Source organism: Triticum dicoccoides, chromosome 7A (assembly GCF_002162155.2).
Source record: "Triticum dicoccoides isolate Atlit2015 ecotype Zavitan chromosome 7A, WEW_v2.0, whole genome shotgun sequence".
Lineage (NCBI taxonomy): Eukaryota > Viridiplantae > Streptophyta > Magnoliopsida > Poales > Poaceae > Triticum > Triticum dicoccoides.
Genome location: NC_041392.1, coordinates 635140013 through 635154185, shown reverse-complemented (window position 1 = coordinate 635154185; position 14173 = coordinate 635140013).

The following is a 14173-nucleotide window of genomic DNA, read 5'->3' as shown; positions in this document are numbered from 1 at the left end:
GGTTTTGTGCTCTACCACCCAAGGATCGACCACGTCTATGTGTTGTAGCGCGACTAGGTTTGCTCTTTCAAAGTCGGCGAGTCGACCCTCGAAGTCGACATGCATTTGGCGCGACCCTCATGGTGACCCCATCCAGCGAGCTTGCTGAGGTGCCTGTTGACGGGCAGACCAACGGGGTTCTTGATGCCTAGATAATTCGTGCAGTAGGAGATGCACTCTTCGGTCAGAAAGCCCCTGGCTATACTTCCCTCTAGACGTGACATGTTGCGAACGTATCCTTTGATGACCCCATTCATCCTTCCGAATGGCATCATGCTGAGCAGGAACGTCGGCCCAAGTTGGATGATATCCTCCATGATATGGACCAGCAGATGCACCATAACATCGAAGAATGCGGGCGGGAAGTACATCTCAAGCTCGCATAGTATCACCACGATCTCTTGTTGTAGCTTTCTGAGTTGCCTCACGCCAATCAACTTCCGAGAGATGACGTCGAAAAAGTTGCATAGGCCAAATAGCGTTTCACGGACGTGCACATCCATGATACCACGGATTGCAACTGGAAGTATCTGCGTCATCAGCACGTGACCGTCGTGAGACTTCATCCCGCTAAACTTCTGCTTCGCTGGGTCTAGGTATTTGCTTATCTTCCCTGCGTAACCGTAAGGAAGTTTTACTCCTAGGAGGTAGGTGAAAAACTGCTCGATCTCCTCCTGACTTAGAGTGAAGCACGCGGGAGGGTAGTCATTTCCGGTCTTCTTGGCCTTTTTGCCTTTGCGATGACTTTCTGTGTCCTGCTTCGCCTCATCATCATCATCATCATCATTAGCGTGAAGCCCCTGTCTGATGCCCATTGATTTCAAGTCTGCCCTTGCTTTCGGCCCATCTTTGGTCCTCTCTGGCATGTTGAGCAGGGTACCAAGCAGACTCTCGCACACGTTCCTCATGATATGCATGACATCAAGGCTGTGAGGCACATGGTGGATCTTCTAGTACGGCAAGTCCTAGAAAACAGACCTCGTTTTCCATACCTTCAGCAGCGGCTCTGGCGCCTTCCGCTTCTTTCCCGGCTCTGGCGCCTTTTGCTTCTTTCCCGGCAGTGGGCAGTCTTTCCAATTTTTCAACAGCTCGTCTATTTCCTCGCCGCTCCTCGTACATGGGCGTTTTCGGGGTTCGGTTTCACCATCGAACAGATCCTTGCGTTTCCTCCACGGGTCATCGTCGCGAAGGCACCTTCGATGTCCCATGAACACGGTTTTCGAAGACCCGGGATCTCTATCTAGCTGGCGATACATTGTGTCATCCATGCACCTTACGCATCCAGAAAATCCGTGGACTACCTGCCCTGCGAGATATCCGTAACCGAGATAGTCGTGCACCATCGTGAGCAGTGCGGCTTTCATAGGGAAATATTCTTTCTCTGCAGCATCCCACGTATTGGCTGGCATTTTCCACAGCGTGTCTAGCTCCTCCTTTAGTAGCCCCAGATACAGATTAATGTCGTTCCCTGGTTGTTTCGGCCCTTCAATTAGCATACTCATGTGAATATACTTCCTCTTCATGCACAACCAGGGGGGAAGGTCATACATCCACACAAACACAGGCCAGGTGCTATGTGTGCTTTTTCTAGCTGCCAAACGGATTGACTCCATTGGTGCTCGCGCCCAGCACGATGTTCCTTGGATCCTTCCCAAATTCTGGGTATTCGAAGTTCAACGCTTGCCGCTGGCTCGCATCCTTAGGGTGACTCAGCATCTTGTCTTTTTTATTTCTCTCAGGATCATTTCCGTCATCTTCCCGCTTCTTCTCCTCCCTATCCGCGTGCCAACGCAGGAGCTTTGCTACCTTAGGGTCCGCGAAATACCGCTGTAGACGAGGAGTGATCGGAAAGTACCACACCGATTTTTGAGGAGCTTTCTTCCTCTTCTTGTATCGAGTGACGCCGCACACCGGACATATCATAGACTCCGCGTGCTCGTCCCGATAAATGATACAATTGTTCATGCACACATGGTATTTCACGTGTGGTAAATCCAAAGGACACATGATTTTCTTCGCCTCCTCGAAACTGGTCGGGCACTTGTTCCCCTTGGGAAGACGTTCGTGCCAGAATGACATGTTCTTGTCGAAGCATGCGTCGGTCATTTTGTGTTTTACCTTCATCTCCAGAGCCATGAGCGTTACTTTCAGGCGGGTATCCTCGGGCCTGCATCCTTCATACAATGGAGTAACCGCGTCTATCTCCATTTGATCCAGCTTCGCTTTCTCTCGGGCGGCAGCTCTTGCGTTATCCGTCTGCTTGAGAAGCAGCTCTTGAATATGAGGGTCCTGCACCCAGCCTCCATCGTCGTCTGCTCCGGCATCTTCATCTTCATGATCATGCCCTTCGTATTGATCTTACTCATCATCATGTACGATATCTTCTACATGATAACTGTGTACAGCATCACCATCGTGATCATGTCCTGGAGATTCTTCGTCTTCTCGCTCGCCCTTGCCGCCGTGGTACTTGTCTTGTTGCCCTTCCTCATTTCTTGCCCGGCCCCCATGGATAACTTCATAGTCATCTTCATCACCTTGCCACCGATAGCCATCCTTGGAACCATGCAAGAGCAGGTGGTCCCGCACCTGCCTGGAATCCGGGTCCACAATAAGGCTCTTCAGCTTTCATCTTCGACACAGACATCTTATCTCCGTCTCGTTATTTTGAAGCATCTCGGCCTCCGCAGAGCTCAAATACCTATTCACGATGCCTTCAGTCATCGTGCGGACCATGGTCGCCTGCGGGGTAGAGCAAAACGATATTTTAGAACCAAGAAATTTTTTTGGCATGACCTTCCCTAAAAATAGGACCAAAAAGAATGCATAGTGCCAAAATTCTCGCCGAAACGAAAATGAGTCAAAACATTCCGGCAAAATATTGGCAACTATCGCATTTCAAATACCGGTACCTTCAAACACAAACATATATGCAACACCACAAACACATGCAACACCACAAACATACATAGATCTAGCTAGGCCACAAAAAGTGCATGCGCACGTTGTTGGAGCGAGCTAGGGTGTAACATCCCAAATTTTCAATTTGGAATGTTATACATTAGGTCATCATGCATATCATATTTTATTTGCTTTGGATTTTGATCCTAGAAAATTCTAAGCAACTCAAGGACCCACGGAGAGAGTTGGGGATTTCGTTATTTTCATATTTGAGTTTTTCGCAAATTTTGAGAATAAGATCATTTGATTTTATTTATTTTATCATCAATTATTTCTATTACAAAAATATGAGAGAGGGAATAAAATGACTTTCCCAAAATATAGAAATATTGAGGATTTAATAAAAAAATCAAATAGTTTTATTTCAGAGTTTTTTTTGTTGTTTTTATTTGAATTAGGAAAAATGCGCGTTTTTCAAAATTACATTTAGGGCTCAAATAAATGTTCACTTTGTCGGGCTTGATTTTAGAAGCCCGGGAAAAATTATTTTGGGATTTTTGGAGTCCATTTAGTATTTCTTTTTATTTTTCTTTCGAACGAAAAAAAACGGAACCGACTATGGGCTGTACTCGGCCAGGACTCCGCCTGGTCGGGGCCTTTATAAGCCGGGGCAAGCCAGCCCAAAGGCCCAGCGGCCCCGAAACCCTAGCCGCGCCCAGCCCCAGCCCCGCCGCTGCCGCCGCCGCCATCCGCCGCCGCCGCCGCCGCCCCCCCGCCGATCCGCCAGAGCCGCGCGTCGCCCAAGGTTCGCCGCACCTTGTTTTCCGTGCCGTTTAAAAAAAATTCATTCGTCGTTTTTCTTTTTCGTCAGATTTTCCGCGGTTATTTTCTGATCGCGATTTCTGATCCGATTTTCGTTTTAGTTTTTCTTTTCGCTCGATTATCGGAATCAGGCGATTCAAGTGCCTGGAGTTTCGTCTCGAAACCCTCTATCCGAATAATCAACTTAAACAAGTTTTTGCTACTGTAAAATTTGACTTAGGTTCAGATTACTAGAACGAAGTTGTTTTCTTTCGCCGTTTGACTATCTTTGCTTCGTTCGATTTGATTCTTTTTGCCAACTGGAGTTCTTAAGTTGAACCTTCTGGTTAGATCTCTTATTTGAGTTTTACCTGTGCATTAGATGAGTACTTATTGTATGCCTGTTTGTTTGCCTGTGATAGAGTACCCAGAGTGCGCCGCCTGTTACTTCGAATCATTAGGTTTCATAGATCATCAGCAAGGCAAGTAACACTTGGATCATACCTTTCTACAACCCAGTTTTTTTTGCATTAGATCAATCTTCACACATTGCATGATTAGGATCTAATTAAACTGTGGGATGGGAAGTAGATGAGGTAGTACCTATTACTTGTTTATTATCAAACCTTTGGGAGTTACTTCTACGTTTGCTTATTATGCCATGCTATGCTAGTAGACGTGGATTGGGTGAGTGAAATCCATGATAGATGTGAGATTGATAATTAATGGTTTATCTAAGGTGGCAACTTAAACACACATCTGGGTGGATTGAGGCACCTGGGTATTCCAGGACATGCCTGTTTTCTTTTGGACCGCCACCCAGGCTCAAAGGGATCATGAGATTTTTCAAACTAGAAACTTCCGTGTGCATCCACAAGCCATTATGGGCTCTGGCATAGTTGATTAAGTCGTGCGAACACTTACAGGGTAGACTAGCAGATGTAGGGGAAAGTAAGTGTACCGGTCTATCCATCGTAAGGTGCTAGCGCTTCTGAAAGACTGTGTCTCGGTCATCCGTTTCTCAAACACCATGTAGTGCAAGAAATCCAACGGAGGCGATCGAGTCTTGTGGGGAAAAGTGCACAAACCTCTGTAGAGTGTAACAAACTAATCATGATTAGCCATGTCCCCGGTTATGGACATCTTGAGTATCTAGTATCTGGATTATCAGGTGAATCTCAACATGTTACTCTAAAATTAATGTTGTTGGGTTAATGATGATGCTTAAATGGGATTGAGAATGCTGTCAACCATTCTCAATGTTTAACAACCACCATGATAGTAATTAAATTTATTCCTTTTGAAGTAGGGAAAATTGGCTTTATGCAAAACTGTAACCATAGAGCTTTCCACCAGCCAAATATGCATATAGTATAGCTGTTGCATTCCATTACTCTCTATGTGTTACCTTGCTAGCATATTCCATGTGCTGACCCGTTTTCGGGCTGCAACGTTAATGTTGCAGACTTTTCAAACGACGATTAAGGAGTTTTAGGTCGTGGTTCTATACTCAGTGATGCCGTAGGAGTTGATGGACTCACTTATCTTCCAAGCCTTCCGCTGTTATTATTATTAGATGGCCTTAAGCCATATTTATTGTAATAAGTTCTCTTTTGAGACACTCGATGTAATAAGTGTGTGATTGCTACTCTGCTATAAATCCTCCGAGTACTGTGTGGTGTCAGCATTACTGATCCAGGGATGATACCGGAGCACAAAGATCAGACTGTTTGAGGTTTGGTCGCTACAGAGATGGTATCAGAGCACACGCTGACTGTAGGACACGACCACTAAGCTAAAGACCTAGATCACTACTCACTCTGTTCCCTTCTGACCTCTCATCTTTTCTACTCTTTAGGATGGCGGATGTAAGGAACAAGTTCACCCAACCGGATGAAGATACACCCTTTGGATTCCACTTGAAGGAAGTCGCTAGATACCTGAACATAGGAGTACCAAGCTTCACGGGAACCTACAACGCCACTTTACCTGAAGAAGAGCGCTGGATGATTCAAGTTCAAATCCCAGGAAGGATGTTCATGCCAGTCACTGAGCCCATAGAGTTTTCTTTGGATGCACCAACTTGGAGTCTAGGAAAGAGCATGGAAGCTCACATCGCCATGGGACGCATTGGAGAAGTCTACCGCAAGGATCTTAAGGATACTATCTACCAGATTTGTGGGCGCCGAGATGAACACTGGGAGATGATTAACACCAGGAAAGATAGATCAATTGCAGCTTTTATTCAGGAGTTAAATCAGCACATTGGACGATAGGAGAATCAGATGTGCGCCGACATGATAGATCTGAAGAAGGCTAAGACTAGAATCAAGGAACTGGAGGAAGAACTCAAGGCTACACGCGAAGATTATGAAGAAGAAATTGAAGTATTGGTGGAGAAGAATGACGACCTGACCAAGAAGATTGGAATATTTATGGGAGGCCCGACACCAGTAGATGAAGACGAAGAACCCGAGGAGATTAGCCTGGAAGACTACATCATCATCGACGGCACCGACTCGGAAGCAGATCGTAGAGATGATGACTATGTTGATGAAGCAGGAGCAGATATCATGGAGTCTACAACCGTAAAATATTTCTAGTAGACCACCTCATCAGTAGTAGTAGTCCACCATGTAAATATAGTAGTCCAAGCACTTTGCGATAGTTAGATCGATTGTATGCCTTTGTTTGTTTGAATGAAGTGAATTGTTTGCTTTTGCCCATGTGCATATGGGTAGTGTTTTCTCTTTAGACCCCCTCTATTCTTATATCTCATCTTTTCTAAACCCTCAGATGCCTCCGAGACGTGACCCCGGATTTGCCTTTCCGCCGGAGCTCACCCAGTTGATCCAGCAGCAGAACACCTTGATGCAGTTGCTAGTCCAGAATCAGAATCAGGGGAACAACAACAACAACCCACCACCACCACCACCACCTGTTGACCACTTAGCCCGTTTTCTTAGGCTGAATCCGCCGGTGTTTTCCAATAGCACTGAGCCGATAGTAGCAGATGATTGGCTCCGCAAGACAGCTAGGGAGTTGACCACAGCAGGATGCACAGATGCGGAGAAGGTTAAGTTTGCCGCACATCAGTTAGAAGGACCCGCAGCATCATGGTGGGAGAATTTTACAGCCACCTTCCCAGTCGACACTGTCACATGGGACCAGTTTCAGCAGGCTTTCCGTACTGCCCATGTTTCAGCAGGAGCAATGGCCATGAAGAAGCGTGAGTTTCGTAACTTGCGCCAAGGAGGACGAACAGTTGGCCAGTATGTGGAGGAGTTTAGTAAGCTAGCACGTTATGCCCCAGACGACGTTGCTACGGATGCAGCTAAGCAGGAGAAGTTCCTGGAAGGACTGAATGATGAGTTGAGTATGCAGTTGATGGTAGCCACCTTCAACAACTGCCAGGAGTTGGTAGACCGTGCTCTTATGATTGAAGGGAAGCAGCAGCAAATTGAGAACCGCAAGAGGAAGTATGGACAAGGAAAGTATAATTCAGGAGCTCAGCAGAAGCCACGTTTTACCCCTAGACCGGGAGGACATTTTCAGCATACCCATAGAGTAGGTAGCTCGCACAATCACAATGGCACCAAGAATGGTAATGGGAATGGAGGAAGCAATGGCCAGAACCGTAGCACCCCATCAACCCCAGCCAAGAGAGATCTGAGTCAAGTCACCTGTTTCAAGTGTTCCAAGACCGGACATTATGCCAATGAATGTCCTGAAGGCCAAAACGGCAATGGAAGCTCTGGAAAGAAGCCGAACCCTTTCAACAGGGGACAGGTGAACCACGTTAATGTGGAGGAGGTTGAAGCTCAGCCCGATGAAGTAATAGGTAAGTTTTTGGTTAAGTCATTTACTGCACTCGTTCTTTTTGATACTGGTGCATCGCGTTCATACATATTAAGGGGATTTGTGGAAAAGTATAGCCTACCCACTAGGGTTCTCAAAACACCTATGCTAGTAAGCTCACCAGGAGTAGAGTACATGGCCAGTCAAGGATGTTTTCAAGTGCCATTAAGTATAGGACGGCATGTTTTCCCAACAGATTTAATTATTCTGGAATCCCAAGGTCTGGATGTGATTCTTGGTATGGATTGGCTGTCGATGTATGGAGGAAACATCGATTGTGCTAGTAAGTCAATTTTGCTTACCACCCCAGAAGGGAGAAGGATCAAGTATGTATCCCGGCATGCGCCAAACAAGACACAAGTAGATTCATTAACAGGAGTTGTGCAGGAGGAAGTACCAGTGGTAAGGGAATTCCCTGATGTATTTCCAGAGGAGTTGCCAGGCATGCCACCGGATAGAGATATTGAGTTCTTAATTGAGCTATTGCCAGGCACAGGGCCAATATCAAAGAGACCATATAGGATGTCAGCAAAGGATTTGGTGGAAATTAAGAAACAGATTAAGGAGTTACTGGATAAAGGTTACATTCTCCCAAGTTCTTCACCTTGGGGATCACCAGTACTACTAGTGGAGAAGAAGGATGGATCATTAAGGTTGGTTGTTGATTATCGAGGATTGAATGAAGTAACAATCAAGAACAAGTACCCGCTACCAATGATCAATGATCTGTTTGATCGATTGCAAGGAGCTAAAGTGTTTTCCAAGATCGATTTGCGATCAGGGTACCACCAGTTGAAGATTCGAGAACAGGATATTCCGAAGATAGCTTTTACCACCAGGTATGGGCTGTATGAGTATACCGTTATGTCATTTGGTCTGACTAACGCGCCTGCCTATTTTATGAACATGATGAACAAAGTGTTTATGGAGTTTTTGGATAAGTTCGTCGTAGTGTTCATTGATGATATCCTGGTTTATTCAAAGAATGAAGAGGAACATAAGGAGCATTTGCGTTTGGTACTTGGAAAGCTCAGAGAACATCAATTATATGCCAAGTTCAGCAAATGTGAGTTTTGGTTGAAGGAAGTAGGATTCCTCGGACACGTTATATCTAGAGAAGGTATAGCTGTTGATCCCACTAAAGTTGATACCGTGACCAAGTGGGAAGCCCCAACTACCGTTGGAGAGATCCGGAGTTTTCTTGGACTCGCAGGATACTACCGGAGGTTTATTGAATTTTTTTCAAAGATTTCGAAGCCTATGACGGAGTTGTTGAAGAAAGATACCAAGTTCAAATGGACTGAGCAGTGTGAGGCTAGTTTCCAGGAGTTGAAGAAACGCTTGGTTACCTCACCAGTGTTGATTTTGCCAGATCAGACCAAGGATTATGAGGTGTATTGCGACGCTTCACGTCGAGGACTTGGAGCAGTGCTTATGCAGGAAGGGAGAGTTGTTTCATATGCCTCAAGACAACTGAAGCCCCATGAGTTGAATTACGCTATGCATGATTTGGAGTTAGCAGCCGTAGTGCATGCCTTGAAGACATGGAGACATTTCCTCATCGGAAATCATTGTGAGGTGTACACAGATCATAAGAGTTTGAAGTACATTTTCACACAGAAGGAGTTGAACCTCAGACAAAGGAGATGGTTGGAGCTCATCAAGGATTATGATATGAAATTGCATTATCATCCCGGGAAGGTTAATGTAGTAGCTGATGCATTAAGCCGCAAGAGCCATGTCAATACGTTAATGACGGGAGAAATACCCAAGGAGTTAGCAGAAAATCTTCATGAACTATCTTTGGAAATAGTTCCGAGAGGCTATGTAGCAACGTTGGAAATTCAGTCAACTTTGATGGACAGAATCAGGGAAGCTCAGAAGACTGACAAGGAGATTGCTTCCATAAAGGAGAAAATGAAAGAAGGAAAAGCTAAAGGATTTCGTCAGGATGAGCATGATACCCTATGGTTTGAAGACCGTGTCTATGTGCCCAATGACCCGGAGATCAGGAAGTTAATTCTGCAAGAGGCCCATGATTCACCCAGGGAATACCAAGATGTATCTGAATTTGAAGGATATTTTCTGGTGGACCGGAATGAAGAAAGAAATAGCAGAGTATGTAGCAGTTTGTGATGTATGCCAGAGAGTAAAGGCAGAGCATCAGAAGCCAGCAGGATTGTTACAACCATTGCCGATACCCGAATGGAAGTGGGATAGGTTAGGCATGGATTTTATCATGGGATTGCCCAGGACTCGTTCAGGCTATGACTCGATTTGGGTTGTAGTCGATCGATTGACGAAAGTAGCTCATTTCATCCCAGTAAAGACCACTTATACCAGTGCTAAGTTGGCAAAAATATACATGACCAGAATAGTATGTCTGCATGGAGTTCCGAGGAGTATCGTATCGGATAGAGGAACCCAGTTTACCTCAAAGTTCTGGAAGCAGTTGCACAAAACTTTGGGAACCAGGCTAGAATTCAGTACAACTTTTCATCCGTAGACAGATGGATAGACCGGGAGAGTCAATAAGATTTTGGAGGATATGCTAAGAGCTTGTGCGCTAGATTATGGATCTAGTTGGGACGATAATTTGCCATATGCAGAGTTCTCTTACAACAACAGTTACCAAACCAGTTTGAAGATGGCCCCTTTCGAAGCTTTGTACGGAAGAAGGTGCAGGACACCGCTGTCGTGGGACGAAGTCGGAGACTGCCAGTTGTTTGGACCTGACTTGATTAAGGAGTCTGAACAGAAAGTGAGTTGATTCGCGATAGGCTCAAGGTAGCCCAGTCCAGACCGAAGAGTTATGCAGATTCTAAACGCAAGGAGACAGTTTACGAAGTTGGAGACAGAGCTTATCTTCGAGTATCTCCACTTCGGGGAACAAAGCGTTTTGGAGTTAAAGGAAAGTTAGCGCCATGATTTGTAGGACCATATCAAATTGTGGAGCGTATGGGAGAAGTGGCCTACAAGTTGAAATTGCCCGAAGGATTGTCAGGAATTCATGATGTGTACCACGTTTCTCAGTTAAAGAAGTGTCACGCGGAGATGGCTGACATACCATTGAGAGACACATTGCCTTTGGAAACTATTCAGTTGGATAACGATTTGACCTACGAGGAGAAACCAGTTAAGATCGTCGAGTTTGCCAACCGAGTTACTCACAGCAAAGTTATCAAGTTTTGCAAGGTTCAGTGGAGCCACCACACGGAGGATGAAGCCACCTGGGAACGAGAGGAAGATTTTCTCAAAGACCACCCTCACCTATTTTCTAGCCAACCCGAATCTCGAGGGCGAGATTCATCTTAAGGGGGGTAGGTTTGTAACATCCCAAATTTTCAATTTGGGATGTTATACATTAGATCATCATGCATATCATATTTTATTTGCTTTGGGTTTTGATCCTAGAAAATTCTAAGCAACTCAAGGACCCACGGAGAGAGTTGGAGATTTCGTTATTTTCATATTTGAGTTTTTCTCAAATTTTGAGAATAGGATCATTTGATTTTATTTATTTTATCATCAATTATTTCTATTACAAACATATGAGAGAGGGAATAAAATGACTTTCCCAAAATAAAGAAATATTGAGGATTTAATAAAAAAAATCAAATAGTTTTATTTCGGAGTTTTTTTATTGTTTTTATTTGAATTAGGAAAAATGCGCGTTTTTCAAAATTGCAGTTAGGGCCCAAATAAATGTTCACTTCGTCGGGCTTGATTTTAGAAGCCCAGGAAAATTTATTTCGGGATTTTTGGAGTCCGTTTAGTATTTCTTTCTATTTTTCTTTCGAGCGAAAAAAACGGAACCGACTATGGGCCATACTCGGCCAGGACTCCGCCTGGCCGGGGCCTTTATAAGCCGGGGCAAGCCAGCCCGAAGGCCCAGCCGCCCCGAAACCCTAGCCGCGCCCAGCCCCAGCCCCCCTGCCGCCGCCACCGCACCTCGTTTTCCATGTCGTTTTTTTAAAAAAAATCCGTTCGTCGTTTTTCTTTTTCGTCGGATTTTCCGCGGTTATTTTCTGATCGCGATTTCTGATCCGATTTTCGTTTTAGTTTTTCTTTTCGCTCGTTTATCGGAATCAGGCGATTCAAGTGCCTGGAGTTTAGTCTCGAAACCCTCTATCCGAATAATCAACTTAAACAAGTTTTTGCTACTGTAAAATTTGACTTAGGTTTAGATTACTAGAACGAAGTTGTTTTCTTTCGCCGTTTGACTTTCTTTGCTTCATTCGATTTGATTATTTTTGCCAACCGGAGTTCTTAAGCTGAACCTTCTGGTTAGATCTCCTATTTGAGTTTTACCTGTGCATTAGATGAGTACTTATTGTATGCTTGTTTGTTTGCCTGCGATAGAGTACCCGGAGTGCGCCGCCTGTTACTTCGAATCGTTAGGTTTCACGGATCATTAGCAAGGCAAGTAACACTTTGATCATACCTTTTCTACAACCCAGTTTTTTTGCATTAGATCAATCTTCACACATTGCATGATTAGGATCTAATTAAACTGTGGGATGGGAAGTAGATGAGGTAGTACCTATTACCTGTTTATTATCAAACCTTTGGGAGTTACTTCTACGTTTGCTTATTATGCCATGCTATGCTAGTAGACGTGGATTGGGTGAGGGAAATCCATGACAGATGTGAGATTGATAATTAATGGTTTATCTAAGGTGGCAACTTAAACACACATCTGGGTGGATTGAGGCACCTGGGTATTCCAAGACATGCCTGTTTTCTTTTGGACCGCCACCCAGGCTCAAAGGGATCATGAGATTTTTCAAACTAGAAACTTCCGTGTGCAGCCACAAGCCATTATGGGCTCTGGCATAGTTGATTAAGTCGTGCGAACTATTACAGGGTAGACTAGCAGATGTAGGGGAAAGTAGGTGTACCGGTCTATCCATCGTAAGGTGCTAGCGCTTCTGAAAGACTGTGTCTCGGTCATCCGTTTCTCAAACACCATGTAGTGCGAGAAATCCAACGGAGGCGATCGAGTCTTGTGGGGAAAAGTGCGCAAACCTCTGCAGAGTGTAACAAACTAATCATGATTAGCCGTGTCCCCGGTTATGGACATCTTGAGTATCTAGTATCTGGATTATCATGTGAATCTCAACATGTTACTCTAAAATTAATGTTGTTGGGTTAATGATGATGCTTAAATGGGATTGAGAATGCTGTCAACCATTCTCAATGTTTAACAACCACCATGATAGTAATTAAATTTATTCCTTTTGAAGTAGGGAAAAATTGGCTTTATGCAAAACTGTAACCATAGAGCTTTCCACCAGCCAAATATGCATATAGTATAGCTGTTGCATTCCATTACTCTCTATGTGTTACCTTGCCAGCATATTCCATGTGCTGACCCGTTTTCGGGCTGCAACATTAATGTTGCAGACTTTTCAGACAACGATTAAGGAGTTTTAGGTCGTGGTTCTATACTCAGTGATGCCGTTGGAGTTGATGGACTCACTTATCTTCCAAGCCTTCCACTTTTATTATTATTAGATGGCCTTAAGCCATATTTTTTGTAATAAGTTCTCTTTTGAGACACTCGATGTAATAAGTGTGTGATTGCTACTCTGCTATAAATCCTCCAAGTATTGTTTGGTGTCAGCATTACTGATCCAGGGATGACACCGGAGCACAGAGATCAGACTGTTTGAGGTCTGGTCGCTACATAGGGAGAAAAAAAATTAGATCTACATCATGAAGATAGCTTTCCCCTTACTTACCTATCAAAAAAGGTAATTTCACCACTTAATTTTGATGAATCTATGGTGGAAATGAGGTGAGGAGGAGGAGATGGCCGAAATCTTGGAGAAGGAGGTGGAGGGAATGAAGTGGGGAAAGTGAGTGGGTAGGTGTGGGGCTGTCCAAAATATCTTGTTGGGGTCCCAGGTTACTAATGGCGCACCACCAGCAAATGCGCCATTAGTAACCCTGGTTACTAATGGCGCACCTGCAGGTGGTGCGCCATTAGTAGTTTTGCAGAAATTAAAAAATAAATAAATATATATACTAATGGCGCACCGGGTAATAGTGCGATGCGCCATTAGTAGTTTTGCAAAAAAAAGAATAATTTTTTTTACAGTAATGGCGCACTGTCTGCTTGGTGCGCCATTACTACTTAGAACTAGTAATGGCGCACTTCGACCTAATGCGCCATTAGTATGTATGGAAAAATGGAAAAAAAATTAATACTAGTGGCGCACCCTGTTTCTGGTGCGCCATTAGTGTCTTCCACACTAATGGCGCTTCACCAACCAGTGCGCCATTAGTATATAGTAGTGGCGCACTGCTTCCATGGTGCGCCATTAGTATCAATCCTATCTATTGCCCTTTTCCTAGTAGTGCTAAGATAGTATATTTTATATTTAAAGCCACTCTTTCTTTATTACTTCCTATTAATTGCAACAATGACCAAAACTATGTTTGTCAACTCTCAGTAACTTTTATTCATCATACTCTTTATATGTGAAGTCATTACTCTCCATAAGATCAATCTATGATCTTTTTCTTTATTTCTTTTTATTTAATTCCCTCAAGACCATAGCAAGAAAGC